Consider the following 18,052-nt stretch of genomic DNA (forward strand, 5'->3'; position numbering starts at 1 on the left):
CTGCTGTTTGTGTATGAGAAATCGGTTGGAAACTTTCCTCATGTCAGCACGTTGTAGGTGTCGCCACCGGCGCAACCTTGTGTGAATGCTCAGAAAAGCAGTAGGAGTTCCGAGCCTTCAAAGGTAGAGATGGTGTAGCGACATATTTCGGAAGTGTATAGTGAGCGATTCATAGAGTGCCGGCCGTTGTGACCGAGCGGTTCTAGGCGCTTCAGTTGGGAACCACGCTGCTGCTACGGTCGCAAGTTCTAATCCTGCCTCGGGCATGGATGTTCATGATGTCCTTAGGTTAGTTAGGTTTAAGTAGTTCTAAGTCTACCGGACTGATGACCTCAGATGTTAAGTCCCACAGTGCTTAGATCCATTTTGGGATCTATAGAATGCAGGAAGTCTAGGAAGTTTTTGGAAGTACTCTCCTTTTCGCCGGTGTTGGGTAACGTTTCAGTCTATTGCCTTTTTTTGAGGTGGATGTTATTGTTTAACGAACGCACCCCTACAGGTCAGGAAGAGGCCGCCTACCTGAGCGTTGAGCAACTGAGAAGGAGGAGGCACTGTCTCAACGGACGAATCGGCCTTGGCGAGAGGATTTAGAGGATAATAAATTGCGTTTTACTCCAATAGAATATTAAAACACGGAGTTGTCCTGTACGTCGTTGACGTCTTTAAGCTCTGATGCTGTCTTGCTTACATGGAAAGTGGTAGAAACTAGTTGTTGACGGTGAAGAGGCCGATTGAAAAGTTCTTTACCCAGTACTGAGGTATTTTTTCGAGAGTAGTGGGACTGCTACAGGGTACTGATTAGTGGTACAGCGGCAGTGACTAATTTAACCATACCCCGCGGGTCAAAGCTAGGCTGGCGATCCTGATGTAGTTTGATAACATACGTGTATAAAACGTAGAGGTAGCACTGTTATAACGTGAAAGGCGTACGTCACACGGAATGCCCGCTGCCTGTAGCCAATAGCAGAAAGTCAATGTAGTGCAGTGAACGGCCACGGATGTGTTTGAGTCTGTTGCTGAACATACGTCTGAAAGTGCAGGAGACCAGTTTAAGCGCCCTAAGAATGGAAAAGAATATTGTGGATGTGTTAGATGACGATCAATTTGCCTTTAGGAAAGGTAATTCCGACATAGCGATTAATAAAGAAAGCCTAATAAAGAATCATGACACGTTCATAGAATTCGTCGACCTGGAAAAAGCGTTCGAAAATGTAATATTGTGCAAGATGTTCCAAATTCTGAGAAAAATATGGGTAAGGTATAGGGAGAGACGAGTGATATACAGTATGTACAAGAGCTGAGAGGGAATAATAAGAGTGGACGATCAAGAACCAAGTGCGCCGATTAAAAAGGATGTAAGACAGGGATGTAGTCTTTTGCCTCCTACTGTTCAATCTGTACATCGGACAAGCAATGACGGAAATAAAAGAAAGGTTCAGGAGTGAAATTAAAATTGATGGTGAAAGGATATCAATGACAAGATTCGCTGGTGACATTGCTATCCAGAGTGAAAGTGATGAATTATTACATGATCTGCTGAATGCAACGAACTGTCTGATAGGCTGACGGTCAGAATGTGGACTGAGAGTAAATCGAAGGAAGACGAAAGTATTGAGAGGTAGCAGAAATGAGAACAGCGAGGAATTTAACATCGGCATTTACGGTCACTAAGTAGATGAAGTTAAGAAATTCTGCTACCTGGGCAGCAATATAACCAATGACGGACGTGGTAAGGAGGACATCGATCGTAGACTAGCACTGGCAAAAAGGGCATTCTGGGCGAAAATAAGTCTATTAGTATTAAACATAGGTCTCAATTTGAGAAAGAAATTTCTGAGAATATACGTTTGGAGCACAGCAATATGGACTGTGGGCAAACCGTAACAGAAGAGAATCGAAGCATTTCAGTCGTGGTGCTACAGACGACTTTGAGAATTAGGTGGACTGATAAGGTAAGGAATGAGGTTTTTTGCAGAATCGGAGAGGAAAGGAGTATGCGGAAAATATTGGCAAGGAGAAGGGACAGGGTGATAGGACATCTGTTGAGACATCAGTGAATGACTTCGACTAGAGGGAGCTGTAGAGGGCAAAAACTGTAGAGGAAGACAGAGACTGGAATACATCAAGCAAATAATTGAGAACGTAGGTTGCAAGTGCCACCCTGAGATGAAGAGATTGGCACAGGAGAGGAACTCTTGGCGGCTCGCATAGAACCAGTCAAAAGACAGGTGATTAAGAAAAAAGATAATCTTTAATAAACACATCTTTAATAAACACAATCAATGAGCTTGGATCAAGATGGAAGTAGCACGCGGTCAAAGCGCAACAACATTGTTTCCTTCTGTTACTGCGTTCCGTCATCCCTCATGACAATCCACGACGCCACATGGTGAAACCAGTGCAGGAGCTCCTACGTACGCGTTGTAAGGAGATACTCGAACATCCACCGCATTCGTCCTACATGTGTCTGTGCGATTACGACCTGTTCGTGAAGACGAAGAAACTTCTTCGTGGCATGTGTTACAACAGAAGACAAGACATCATCCGTACCATAGTGTGGTCTTCGTGAGATACTGACACATACGGATGCGCTAAAGGTGGACAACGTTTACCATCTCTCTTGTGGAAGGTCATCGAGAAGCGGAGAGATTAAGTTGGCACCATGTAATACGGTGAACGACTCTCAGTAAAGTCTGCTACGAATTGCAGTTGTGTTGCCACTACCTTTTATCCAACCCGTCTGTGTGGAGCAGTGCGAAGGAATTATCAAAGACCGTCAACAATCTTTTCGGGAGAGTCGACAGAGCAATACGTCACATGATCTGTGCATCGAGCGGCGCTAAGAGTTTGTGGACTGATTCGCGCCCGCGATGGGATTTCCCCCCCCCCCCCCTCCCTCCCCACCACCGCTACAGAAGCACTGAGGCTGTTGCCAGGATCGCTTCTATTGAAAGGGTGTGGCCGGTTTCCTCCCCCATCCTTTCCTAATCCGAGCTTGTCCGTGTCTAATGGTCGCGCTGTCAACGGGGCTTTAAGGTCTAATCATGCGCTGATACAAAGCTTCCTGTCAAATTACGATTGTGTTCTGGACTAAGAGTCGAACTTGGTGCCGTTGACTTTCTCGAGCAAATGATCCACCGACTGAGCTACCCTAGCACGGCTCACGATCTAACCTCACAGCTTCACTTCCATTTCTGAAGGTTGGAGATGAGGTACCGGGGAAAGCGAAGCTATGAAGATCGGTCGTGAGCCATGATTGGGTAGCTCAGTCGGTAGATCACTTGTCCGCGGAAAGCAAAGGTCCCAAGTTCGAGTCTCGGTCTAGCGATCAGTTTTAATCTGCCAAGAAGTTGCTGGTCTTTCTTCATTACTTCAAAACCGGACCTGATGTGGTATTTCCATGATCACTCTAGGGTGTGGACCCGCCTAAACGTGATTCTTCCATGCTTGTCTTGTGCATTGGGAAATTGTACATACTGTACGAGGCACGGCTAAAATAATTCGTCGTGCAAAATGAACCATGGATTCTTGATTCAGGATCATCGTTTACCATTGGCGTGCCTCGCTTGCGAGTAATGCGAAGTCTAAGACAACCCATTGTGTTTGTGAATGTTCCCGTGTTGTGAATATTCGTCGCAAAACATCTAGTGTAGGAAAGTTTAAACAGTTGACACAATCAGCTCAATATTTTTTTTAAAAAAAAAGAAAGAAAAAAAAGTGTGATGCGACATTGGGAGTGTTGCTCGGTGTACATGTCTCCAAACCTTTGAAAATTACTACGTCCCACATGTTTCGTGTGGAGCTATGTGATTACATTTTAAACGGCGTCACCAAATTTTTAAATTCTGCCGTTTCCTGCCCTTTCGCCCTATATCAGGTACGTTTCATACCTGCAAGATTTCCATTGAGTGCTTACAATGTTTAACGTTGCTCACATGCACCCTGAGTGCGATATCGCTTGACGTTCGACGAATATAAATTGAAATTTAACCCAATTCCTACTCCAAAGAAAATAGCACAACGGAAACTCTAACAACTAAACTTCAAATCGACCGGTCAGGGTTTACGCTTCAGCGAATATTTCCTAATAATTATCGCATACAGGTTACGTGAGGTTTGAAATGACAGGAGGAAGGTAGTCGTTTTGGTATGCTCACTGTGCCGAAGTGTAACGAAGTAAATAGCTGCATTAGAAACATTTATTCACAAGGAACTGCCTTAACATGGAACACATATAATATTCTAACACCACCGTTCCTTACAAGCAAATTGCAATAACCTGAAACGTCCTCTTCGAACAACTATACATGACTGTGTTTAAACTGACACACAATATTTTTAGCGCAACGCAATCTGACTTTCAAAAATCCCTACAAAAGAATGGCCCTGACTAACACTAACCTATACCTTTCACAAATCACTTAACTCACCAAAAATCTTCGTTACTCGAACTACTGTAATACAGCGAGCGCCACTACTGCCAGCTAAATAAAAGATTCAAACTACTGAAGGCACTAATTACTAATAGCCATAGTTAGCAAATGAAAGATTTTGATAGAGAACAAAGAATGTATTTACCTCAATAGTGTTCAAAAGTCATAATGTATATAGCAGTTCATGACATCCAGTCTTACAAATTTCAAAACTCAGCCATTTCTCTCCCCACATCCACCACTGCTGGCGGCTCACCTCCAACTGCACAACGCTACGCGCTGTTAACATCCAGCTGCCCAACACTACAATGGCAGACCACAATGCAAACTAGCCACAGACTGCACACAGCACAGCCAGTGATTTTCATACAGAGCGCTACGTAACGTTGCCAATAAGTAAACATAAACAGCCTACTTACAAACTTAATGATCATCAGTATTCAACACGCATTGGCTTGACTTAGGACGTAACATGGATGTGCAACTGCTCACACTGAAGGATTCAAACTCTCAGAGAAGTCTTTTTTTTTCCTTCACTAAATGAAGTATATAGCCTAACCGTCCCATAAGTTTGTTGTAAAACCCTTGACCAGGTGTTAGTACCTTTAATGGTATCTTCTTCAGAAGGGAAGTAACCTATAATGTCACGAATGTGTTATAAAACGTCTGACATACTTAATAATTTAGAACACTGAAATGGAATACATGCAATAAAACTGGTACTTGTACAAATTGCATGACGCTGAAATTGTTAATATACACGATGAGCTGAAAAGCTCAGGTAAAACAGCAGAAAATACGGAACAAAGTCCTACATAGAAACAGTAAAAAATTTAAAACTGATAGAGCTAGTTGAAAGAAAAGACATTGGACTGAACGCGTGGATACTACTTGATATGCCAGGTAAACATGGAGAAGAGAAAGCTGCTGACAGAGGCTTAATAGCGTGATAAATGATCAACCACATGAAATACGCAACTGTTACAGTAATACATCAGTATGATGCATATTTAGACGTTTGAAACTGAGTAATCTGTGTGTAGTGCAAAAGAAAGGACGTGTAAAGGATACGTAAAGGAGTAGAATACTTTTTATGAAAGTGACTACGACGAGTGTAGCATAAAATGAGTACCATAGTTATCCAAAAATAGATGCTGAAAGTAACGAACATACTGTAGCAGAATTTTGTCAGGCGGTTACAGCAAGCGAAAAAAGGGGAAGCGGAAATATGCTTCACATAAAATCCACAAAACAGAATGTGGTATACATTACCGTCTGGAGTACTATCAGTAAGGAAGAGCGGAGTATATACAGAAGAGGGAGAAATAACGTTTCCGAAATGGAAGGGAACATAAACTTGAACCGAAGCATCATATAGTTGCGAGCAATGGCTTAAAGGCTTCGTAACTGTACGTAGTTGTTCGTTTAAGGTTAGGCCATACTCACATATGTCTAAGGAGTTAAAGTTCTTCCAAGGCATCAATTTTCCACACATCCTGCAACAAGGTAGGAGGGACGCTGCGTGAATCTTTCATCTCAGAATTTTTCCACTCGGTTTAACGCCCAAAACTGAACATGGCTGTCTCGACTGTTTGGCGCCATGGGTCGGTATCGCATATTGTATACAACAGCCTTCCTCAGGTTTTGTATTGCAAAGTTAAACTAACAATTTACATTTTTACTGTCGCAGTCGCATGCCTTTTCGATTATTTGTATAGAGTGTAGCTATGTATGGATGTGAACCATGGACGATAGACAGTGTAGACATGAAGAGAATAGAAGCTTGGAAATGTGGTGCTACAAAAGAATGCTGACGATTAGACGGGCAGATCACGTAGCTAATGAGGACGTACAGATTACTACGTGGGAGAAGAGGAGTTTGCGGCAAATATTGACTAGAAGAAGGTATCGGTTGGTAGGACGCGTTCCGAGGCATCAAGGGATCATAATTTGGTACTGTGGACAAGTGTGGAGGATAAAAATCCTACAGGGATACCAAACGATGAATACAGTAAGCAGATTCAGAAGGATGTAGGTTGCAGTAGTTACTCGGAGATGAAGAGGCTAGCACATGATAGAATAGCATGGATAGATGCATCAAACCAGTCTTTGGACTCAAGACCACAACAACAACATTCATTTAGTCCAGCGGTCATCCAAGTTTAGAACAGATTGTTACAGGTATAAAGTGCTGTGAATGTTAATTGTCCTAAAAATGAGGCTAAAATATACTTAATTACGGTTGACAGAGAGATCTTCTTCCCTGGAGTGTTAAGGATGAGGAAACGAAGGCAGAGAAAAGACGCACTGTCTGCTTGATGAAATTATGAAATTATAAGACCATAAAGTAATATGAAAGGTGAATTGACTGACTGCTTTCAATTCCACTGGTATTGCTGTTGATGCTTCCCGCAGTTATTAATCTTGTTCTGACGTCAGCACAACATTAAAACAGTAGATAAAAATCGATGATGCAGAATTGATGGGAGAAATACACTCCTGGAAATGGAAAAAGAACACATTGACACCGGTGTGTCAAACCCACCATACTTGCTCCGGACACTGCGAGAGGGCTGTACAAGCAATGATCACACGCACGGCACAGCGGACACACCAGGAACCGCGGTGTTGGCCGTCGAATGGCGCTAGCTGCGCAGCATTTGTGCACCGCCGCCGTCAGTGTCAGCCAGTTTGCCGTGGCATACGGAGCTCCATCGCAGTCTTTAACACTGGTAGCATGCCGCGACAGCGTGGACGTGAACCGTATGTGCAGTTGACGGACTTTGAGCGAGGGCGTATAGTGGGCATGCGGGAGGCCGGGTGGACGTACCGCAGAATTGCTCAACACGTGGGGCGTGAGGTCTCCACAGTACATCGATGTTGTCGCCGGTGGTCGGCGGAAGGTGCACGTGCCCGTCGACCTGGGACCGGACCGCAGCGACGCACGGATGCACGCCAAGACCGTACGATCCTACGCAGTGCCGTAGGGGACCGCACCGCCACTTCCCAGCAAATTAGGGACACTGTTGCTCCTGGGGTATCGGCGAGGACCATTCGCAACCGTCTCCATGAAGCTGGGCTACGGTCCTGCACACCGTTAGGCCGTCTACCGCTCACGCCCCAACATCGTGCAGCCCGCCTCCAGTGGTGTCGCGACAGGCGTGAATGGAGGGACGAATGGAGACGTGTCGTCTTCAGCGATGAGAGTCACTTCTGCCTTGGTGCCAATGATGGTCGTATGCGTGTTTGGCGCCGTGCAGGTGAGCGCCACAATCAGGACTGCATACGACCGAAGCACACAGGGCCAACACCCGGCATCATGGTGTGGGGAGCGATCTCCTACACTGGCCGTACACCACTGGTGATCGTCGAGGGGACACTGAATAGTGCACGGTACATCCAAACCGTCATCGAACCCATCGTTCTACCATTCCTAGACCGGCAAGGGAACTTGCTGTTCCAACAGGACAATGCACGTCCGCATGTATCCCATGCCACCCAACGTGCTCTAGAAGGTGTAAGTCAACTACCCTGGCCAGCAAGATCTCCGGATCTGTCCCCCATTGAGCATGTTTGGGAATGGATGAAGCGTCGTCTCACGCGGTCTGCACGTCCAGCACGAACGCTGGTCCAACTGAGGCGCCAGGTGGAAATGGCATGGCAAGCCGTTCCACAGGACTACATCCAGCATCTCTACGATCGTCTCCATGGGAGAATAGCAGCCTGCATTGCTGCGAAAGGTGGATATACACTGTACTAGTGCCGACATTGTGCATGCTCTGTTGCCTGTGTCTATGTGCCTGTGGTTCTGTCAGTGTGATCATGTGATGTATCTGACCCCAGGAATGTGTCAATAAAGTTTCCCCTTCCTGGGGCAATGAATTCACGGTGTTCTTATTTCAATTTCCAGGAGTGTAGAATCTTTCAACGTGCCACAGACACAGTATTTTGGTCTTTTTAATCTCCACAGGTATTGAAGTCAATGCCACTTGTAAGAATCACAAGCAGAACGAAGAATGAAATCTTTAAAACGGTTGAAAGTAGTATGTTGTCTTTTGTAGGCAGTTTTGATGGCGTATTTGTGGAAAAAACGCTATAGCAGGCAATATTACTTACAAAACGTTGTGCTCGGCAGAGAGTATCAACGCGTTACAAGGCGCGCAGAGACCACAACAGAGAAAACGTCGTTTCCGGGAACGGCAACACGTTACAGAACAATTTTACAGCGAGCCTGTCCATTTCGATTCAAATTTAACGGCATTCGTGTATGAAATGTCGGGCAACTACCGTAAAACTGCTTTTTCTGATACAATGTACTCATTTCAGTTGCGTTACAATGTAGGAGGATGTCGTTTGGGGCAGTAACAACAAGATTGCATTTGATGAATTTAAAACAGGCGCCGTAGTCATCACGGAAAACGTTGCCGGCGCCTCGACATGCAAAGTCGGGAAATTTGCAATGAATAATTCAAAGACACTTTGTGGCACCTGGCGCTGATCTCTGTCGTGACAGAATAACTTACTGTCGCACCTCACAGTGTATGTTAAACCAATAAATTATCGCATTTCACCAACAAAACTGTCTTTTCTCAGGCAATGACCACTGACATTTTGGTGTATGTAACTCATTTATTGGTGCGTTTAACGTTTAGTATATTCAGGGTCAAGAAAAATTGCTTCCAGTTCCACAGTTCGGTACATCACAAATAGTGCAAGTTAAGGAGTTAGAATATTACTGAGGAATTTAATCCGTTTTGATAGCCGCACATGTTAGCACGCTGCTTCCGGCATTCGGTGTTTCGCCCACGGATCGAATACTGCCGATGTACGAGGGCTAAATACTACTTTTCTTTATAGTTGCCATTTAAATTAAAGCACTTATCGTAGCGATGGACGAGCTTGGAATTTCCTTCGTCGTAAAATTCGGCCGCCTGCGCCTTCAACCACGTGGATACCTCTTCTTGAAGCTGTGCGTCGTCATCAAAACGCTGCATAGCCAACCACTTCTTCATTGCTGGGAGTAAGTGGAAGTCGCTCGGTGCCAGGCCGGGACTGTACGGCGGATGAGGAAACATCTCCCACTTAAAAGATTCGAGAACTTCACGAGTGGCATTTGCCGTGTGGGCCCGGGCGTTGTCGTGAATCGGCAAGATCTTTGAGCCCAACTTTTCCCTGCGCTTGTTTTGTATTGCTCTTCTGAGGTTGTGCAGAGTTTGGCAATACCTTTGAGAGTTTATTGTAGTGCCTCTTTTCAGGAAATCCACGAAAATCACACCTTTCCTGTCCCAAAAGACAGTCATTACGTGGTTGAAGGCGCAGGCGGCCGAATTTTACGACGAAGGAATTTCCAAACTCGTCCATCGCTACGATAAGTGCCTTAATTTAAATGGCAACTATGTAGAAAATTAGTATTTAAGTGTGGCTTTCATCTGTATATAATAAAAAAAATTCCAATACTTTATTTATTTTTGATTCCAAAACGTAATGTACTTTGTGGATAGCCCTCGTATTAACGTCGTTATGAGGGCCAGACTGAATGTGGTTTTAGGCGGTTTCTCACATCCGAGTAGGCGAATACGTGACTGGTAATGAAGTCCTGCCCCAGCCGCACACTTCGCAATCATTTCGCAAACGTTCTCACACTTTCACATGAAATAACACTGGACATGACAGATGGGCCCCGTGGAAGGGGAAGGGGGCAGGAAGAGGGGTGCGCGAGACAATTATTTCCTTTGAAAAGAAATTGCGAGTCCCTGCGCCCAGTATAACTACTCTGCAAGTGTTCCTACGATTTTCTGTTGTTACGACCTTCCTGTAGATAACATCATCATTCAAAAGAATCCTATCGTAGCATGCAACATTACAAAACCGACACGACTTGAGTACTTGAATGTCACATTAGATGAGCTTCATAAAAGGCATCAGACGTTACCATTTCATATGCCAGCATTACACTTGGTGAAGTAAAATCTGCACTGAGTTTCTCACATTCGTAAAACGCTATGAAGAAAAGACTGAAATGCCGTCCAATGAAAGTGCTGAACTGTAAGTAGAGGCAAATTTAAGCAAGAAAACTGAGCAATATAGATTTTTTCTTTCTTCGACAAATCAAGACCTTTTTCAATGTTTGTGACGAAGAAAATTCGTAGATGATTCACGAATGACTTAAAGCTACATTCTCCGATGTGCCTTATCTCCACAGTTTCAAAACTATGTAGAGCTCCTGCAGTCATTCTGTGTGTGTCGCACTCACGGGAGAACAAAGTGTTTGACGCCAGTGAGAACTTAGGAATGGTCTGGATTAATTCCATACGTATTTGCAACATGGAAAATATTCCGCTCAGTAGTACAGATATTTAATGTCAGCTACTCTTATGAATTTAGTATTTGTTTCTGACGCTTACTACTTGCTATAAAAATACGTTTCGCTTTTCGGTAAGAATAAATACGTTTGCCATACATTTAGTTCACGCCAATAGGATAGCTTATAATTTAATTCCAGTGTATCGCTTGGAGTGAACTCAGTGTTTTATTGCGTTCTGTTCCACGGAGTACTCAGGCGAGAAATGAAACAAAGGATTTTATGCACTTCGCTGGTTTATGTTTACAAGAAACAGTGTTTCCTGCGCATAAGAAGACGTCGTGAAGAAACTCAGACTCACAGAGAGAACTTAGCGAGTTAACGTCAGCGCGGACAGCGTCTGCAAATCTTCCGACGTGATGGGCGGACGAAGTTAGCGAATTTCTTATCTCCATGTTCTCCAGCAGCATTCACCGTAAAGTGGAAAGCTACACCAGGGGTGAAGCAGCGACTATGCAGAGATTATTGATGGAACAAACACTATTGAACTGTAAGCTGCTCCTAACCTTATCGTAATCCTTGATAACTCCTCAATAACTTGTATGTGAAAAATTCTGAACATCAGCGGCACGAAGCTTCCATTATTTCCCAACGAGTCTGTTCTCCGTGGAGCGCTAAAAACAAAAAAAAGGATCCGGTTTCGTACAAAAACAAACATGTGGTACTGGGTGGAGAATCTTCAGTGGAGACGAATGTAATATCGGTTATTCTGTAACAAAGTGAAGAGGGACTCGTAATGTCAATGATGTGCATAAACTATTTATTACATAATGTTATGGAAGCTACAGGCGATCCTGCTGTCTACAGGAATATATTTTCACAGTGTGTCTGTGAAGTATTTTAAAACAATGAAACGTTCAAATGTGTGTGAATTCCTAAGGGACAAACTGCTGAGGTCATCGGTACATAGACTTACACACCACTTAAGGGGAGCCGGAGGTGGTCAAATCCAAAAAATTTGGATTTTTTTTGCTACCGAAAATTAATTGCAACATTCCTCTTTAATGTAAACTTTCAATTATTGTTTTACTCGCCCTAGAAGTGGAGTTATTACCATTTTCCCCCACGCCTGCAGAGGAAATGGGCGGCCGCTGAATGCATCTAACACCCTCTCGTGACTTCCTGGCGAACTGCTTGGGATTTTCCTTGCCTGTTACGCATACAGCGCCTTATGTTACGCATACAGCGAGTGTGCAAGGGTTGGCTACATTGTTTTCTGTGACAAATAAAGCGCTAAGAGCGCAGAACATCGTCTCTTTGCTGTTTACCGTTTCGAATTAGTTCAGTGTTGCGCATGTTGTTGGTAGTATTATACTACTTGCGTAAAGCGTTGTTCTGGTTACGATGCCACGTTTTAGTAACCGTGTATATAATAAGAGGAAGAACGTAGGGAAAAGAAAATTAACACTAATACCAATTTGAGATACTACAATTACTGAAACAGTGCGTTCTTCTGCTAAGCAACACATGGCCGGCCACAGCCCTGTGACATCTTCTAGCAAATACTACCTTGGGGATGGTGACTCCAAAGGTTTCAAGACTATAGAGAAACTGAAACCATATGGAAATGAATTTGTAGTTGAAAAGTTGGAATGCATTGGGCATCTGCAAAAGCGTATGGGTGCACAGCTTCGAAGGCTCAAACAAACTTTGGATTCAAGTAAGCTCAGTGATGGAAAGACAATAGGAGGGAGAGGCAGGCTTACTGATGAGGTGATTGAACGTCTACAGAGATACTATGGGTATGCTAAAGGCAAAATACTAGTTATGTTAGCGACATGCGAAAAGCAGTGTGGGCATTGATCCTTCATACTGCCTCTTCCAATGAATACCCTCAACACAGCCTGTGGCCAAAAGACTCCTGGTGCAAATATAATGCAAAAAAGGACTATGATCACAAACATGGTTTGCCAGCAGCTGTGATAAATGCAATAAAACCAATTTTTCATGACTTAGCACAGCCAGAATTGTTACACAAATGTCTACATGGAAAGACGCAGAATCCTAATGAGAGCGTAAACAATTTGATTTGGAAAGTGATTCCTAAAAGGGTGTTTGTAAGCATAAAAACACTGCACTTTGGCATTTATGATGCAATAGCAAACTACAACCAAGGGAACAGTGTGAAATGTGAAGTTCTGAAGGCATTAGGATTTATAGCTGGGGTGAACACTGTACGAGCACTAAGAAATATTTACAGAGAAAGGATAAGAGGAGCAGAAAGAAGAGAGAGGCATATGAAGTATGATGGAATAACAGACCAGAAAAGAAGACAAAAGAGGAAGCTTTTGGAGGATGAAGAAGACCCTGATAATCCAACCTATAGTGCAGAAATGTATTGAGAAATTTTGATAGCCATTTCCTGTAAATTAGAATTTTTTAAATATAAGGAACATTTTCTCAAAATCCGCTCAAGCTAGAGTGATGAAATTTTTATACAGCACTCCTAGTGGTCAAACTTACATTGTAACACAGCCATTTGGCAACATGTTCAGTTTCATTATAAAGCAATTATTTGTAAAAAAAATTGGGTCATAATAAAAAAAATAATTGGAAGGAAACTAGAAAAGATACTCCAAAATCCCTCTGTCATAACTGCATTACTAAACCACTCTATATGTAAAAAAAATTCAAATTTTTATATTTGGTAGTTTATTCATAAATGTTCCTCAAACTTAATGATTTTAACATGGGCAGCATAGGCACCTCCAGCTCCCCTTAAACTAACTTAAACTAACTTATGCTAAGACTACGACTTTTATGGTAATCTAGCTTTGCCGTCTCCCAAGTCAACAGCACAGCGTCCTACGAACGAATGTCCTTCACCACTCTCTACCACGAGGCTGGAAACCGGAATAAGTCAGAGAGATTGACGGAGATGTCAGGATCACTGTGTGTGTGTGTGTGTGTGTGTGTAACACAACACTCTGAACCAGTGCCGGATTTACATATAGACCCACTAGGTACGGGACTATAGGCGACACCTTAAGGGGGGCGGCATTTTTTGCTTCGTACTCATTTTAACCGTTTACATTTTAAAATAACTGCACTTACAAATACAAAAGAATTTAATATTGTTAAACAACTTGCTAGTTCAACAATAGAAGCTTGGAAATATACACAGTTTACTTGGTGGGGGTTGGGTTCTTTGTGGCAGGAGACCAGACAACGAGGTCATCGGTCTCATCAGATTAGGAAAGGACGGGGAAGGAAGTCAGCCCTGCCCTTTCAAAGGAACCATCCCGGAATTGGCCTGGAGCGATTTAGGGAAATCACGGGAAACCTAAATTAGGATGGCCAGACGCGGGATTGAACCGTCGTCCTCTCTAATGCGAGTCCAGTGTGCTAGCCACTACGCCATCACGCTCGGTTTACTTGGTGGCTGAATGGAAATTTAACATTGGGTTTCTGTCTGGTACCATCTTCATGATTGTTCAAAATATTTTGAAATAACCTGTCAGAACGGCAATCTACAGTACAATGTTTGAAACGTTATTATTCCGAGATTGATGTCGGTTTCTACTTAACCCCACCATATTTTCCCCGTGAAAAAACAGGGACACCTGAAAAGCTGCGATAAACTAATCAGCAGTTTCTTAAATAATGTAACACGTGTGGGCCTCAGTATGTAAAACCCGACTCTACTTAAATTTCTTGTAGAAATTACGGGGAAGTATAAAGTCAACCCTCCATTACTGTACTTAATTTGAAAGCTCTGTATTCTTAAATATCTGAGCTTTGATTTAATGACACTCGTTTAACAAAACATGTTGATGCTGGGAATATTTTACATTTTAAACACATGTTAATACGAAAAGTACATAAGCAGAATATCTAACAATGTGTGAAATACACTTCACAACAGTTCAAAAGTTTTATTAATTTATTTACTTAGTTACTTTTTTGGCGAAAAGAGGAGAAGAAACCATATTTCGTTTGTCTTATTTATTGTGCTGCAGCCTGCACGATATCAAAGTTCTCACTCTGTGCAATCGAAATAGTATGTGGCATTGGAAATTTTATATTAAACTTCTTAACTAAGCTTTTCTTCTTCGAGGAAAGGTTATTTTTATTTTATGTTTCAACATAAGGTGAATTGCGTGTAGACATAACAGCAGTGTTCACACAAATGACAACACAACACATCACCTGCAAACAAGACTACTTCTCTGCCCACAGAAACATCTAAAATGTTGTAAGAATAAGTGGGATAAGAGTCGATGCAGCACACCTCACTGCAATAAATAGCAAAAATTCTTGGCTTTTTAAATTAGAAAGACAGTGTCAAGAATATTCACAACATTTTTGCGTACCAGCTAAAATACCGGCGACTCGGGAAACAGAAGCCAAAAATTGGACTGTCCCGTTTGATTTACGAGACGAATTCCAGCCGGCAGGTGTGCTTCTACCGTTCACTGACAACAGAGAAACAGGCGACCGTGACATTGTTCTGCATTGTCGCTCTTTCATAGCACAGTTACGTCGAGTAATCCGAGTTGGTTAGTTCATCGTTCCGTGTTTAAAGGAAAAATCTTTGTGATCGAATGGTTCAAATTGTTCTGAGCACTATGGGTCTTAACTTTTGAGGTCATCAGTCCCCTAGAACTTAGAACTACTTAAACCTAACTAGACTAAAGACATCACACAAATGCATGCCCGAGGAAGGATTCGAACCTGCGACCGTAGCGGTCGCGTGGTTCCAGACTGAAGCGCCTAGAACCGATAGGCCACGGCGGCCGGCGAAGAAGCTAAAAAGTTGTGGGCTTCCCGTACACAATGAAAGATTGCATTCATTACACAATGGTCAGTTTATGTTGTCTCTTGAATTTATAGCCGAGTTTGATCCTCTCCTCGCAGAGCACATTGAATGATATGGAAATCCAGGGCAGGGACATACAAGTTATCTTTCTTCAACAGTCTGTAATGAAAAAATAAGGCTTCTTTCTGAACGAATAAGAATTATCATAACTGAAATGTAACAGGCCAAATATTTCTCTGTATTAGTAGGTTCTACTGCGGGGATTTCACAACTGATCAATTATCTTTCATATTAAGGTATGTAACCGAAGCTGGTGAACTTGTTTAACCCTTCCTTCTATTTTTACCAAACCCAAGACACAAGTCTCAAAACTTATATGGGGCCGTACTAAAAGTCCTGTCTACAAATTCCATTGATATTACTAACTGTAGAGGCCAGTCATATGTCAACGCAAGCAATTTGTCAGGAACCCACACTGGTTTGCAGGCACGCATTAAAGAACGAAATCAGGAAGTGCATTATGTGCCTTGTGCAACTCATTCTTTGAATTCAGTCGGTACTAGTGCTGAAGTGTGTTGTCGGGAAGCATGTTCAGTTTTTAGTCTAGTGCAAAACCTTTAGAATTTTTCTCTCGTCTACACAGCGCTGGGATAAACGTCTTTCTTTCATGAAACCAGGAAGCAAAATTGTAAAAAGTTTATCAAGAACACGTTGGTCAGCAAGAGAGGAAGCGTGTGTAAGTCTATATGAAAACTAGGATGGCGTTATCAATGCCTTCACACATGTTGCCAATAATAAGTTTGAAAAACCACTTGTGCGAAATGAGGCGTCAGCTTTATTGAATCAACTCAGCAGACTAGAAGTATTCACGACGACAGTTTGTAAGGATATACTTCAGAGATTTCATAGTGTAAATCTGAAATTGCAAAGTGTAAATATTGATACTAAAATAGTGCATGAATTATATGAATCACTTGTAGCATTTATGGCATCCATTCGTGGCATGCTTGACTATTATGAAAATAAATCCATGGAGATTGTGACTGATATAGACTATGAATGCAGCTATAAAAGATCACGAAAACGCAAATTTCATGATGACGAAGCACCGGACTCTGAAGTAGTTTCTCTGACTGGAAGGGAAAAAGTTAGAGTCGAAACATTTCACTCAGTACTCAACAAATTGTACGGCGAATTAGTGAGGACGAAGGAAACCTTTAGAACACTGAAGGACTCCTTCACAGTTTTCAGTAACTTTAAGAATAATTCACCTGACGATATTGCTGAACGTGGAACAAAACTCCAAGCGTCATATGAGACTGAATTAGAGCGTTCCTTCCCTAGTCAATGTCTACATTTCGCGGAACTTTTGAAATCTTCTGACATTAGAGATATACCAGTCGAAATGAGTTAATTCTTACGAAGAGAGAGGTTACAGTCCGTGCTTCCGCATGTTGACATTTCTCTTAGAATGTTTCTATGTATGACACTTACAAATTTTTCAGCAGAACGCTCGTTTTCGGCTCTTAAAATATTGAAATCGTATATACGTTCTACGTTGACTCAGGAGAGATTGAACGCCTTGTCCATTCTTTACATCGAACCCGACCTCCTAACTGATAACCGTCTGAACTATGAAGACATGATCTGCGAGTTTTCTGCCGTCAAAGCCAGACGCAACCTTTGCTGACTGGTGAGGTTTTTTTTCATATTAGTTTTAAAAATTTGAGATTATAATATGAATTTTATTATAGCTTAGAGTACATTCATTGGATTTACAAATTACGGATTACCTGTGTATTTTACAACTGCCTACGGCGGAATGCGAAACGAAACGTCGTTTAGGTACATACGTGACCGAAGGCACCCGACAATACTAAACAATGCCCGAATGACCCAGGCCGATACAGTCAAGTCATACTGATATTGTAGTATATTACAACTGATGCGTTTTCTGGGCGTCTGCTGAAATGTATAGTTACCGTGGAAATAGACGTTATCGGAGAGTAGGCTCAGATAAAAATGTGTTAATAAATAAAGTAGTTCTGTTCTGTCGATAAATACATAAAAGCGTTCCTAATGCCGTTAGAAAGACCTATGGTGAGAGCAGTAGCTGCAGTACAAAACTGTTCAGCCCTTACATAGATTAAAGGGATTGTGTACACTTGTTATGCAATATCTAGCTACACAGATGTTCAAATGTTCAAATGTGTGTGAAATCTTATGGGACTTAACTGCTAAGGTCATTAGGCCCAAAGCTTACATACTACTTAACGTAAACGATCGTAAGGACAAACACACACACCCATGCCCGAGGGAGGACTTGAACCTCCGCCGGGACCAGCCGCACAGTCTATGACTGCAGCGCCTAAGACCGCTCGGCTAATCCCGCGCGGCACTACAAATATCCTAATCCTTCACTTGTTAACTATTGGATTATAAAACAAATTTGATTTTTCCGCACCAGTCTGTAAAATAGGAAATCCAGTTCTGTGTTCG

The sequence above is a fragment of the Schistocerca cancellata genome, unplaced genomic scaffold (assembly GCF_023864275.1).
Source record: "Schistocerca cancellata isolate TAMUIC-IGC-003103 unplaced genomic scaffold, iqSchCanc2.1 HiC_scaffold_754, whole genome shotgun sequence".
Taxonomy (NCBI): domain Eukaryota; kingdom Metazoa; phylum Arthropoda; class Insecta; order Orthoptera; family Acrididae; genus Schistocerca; species Schistocerca cancellata.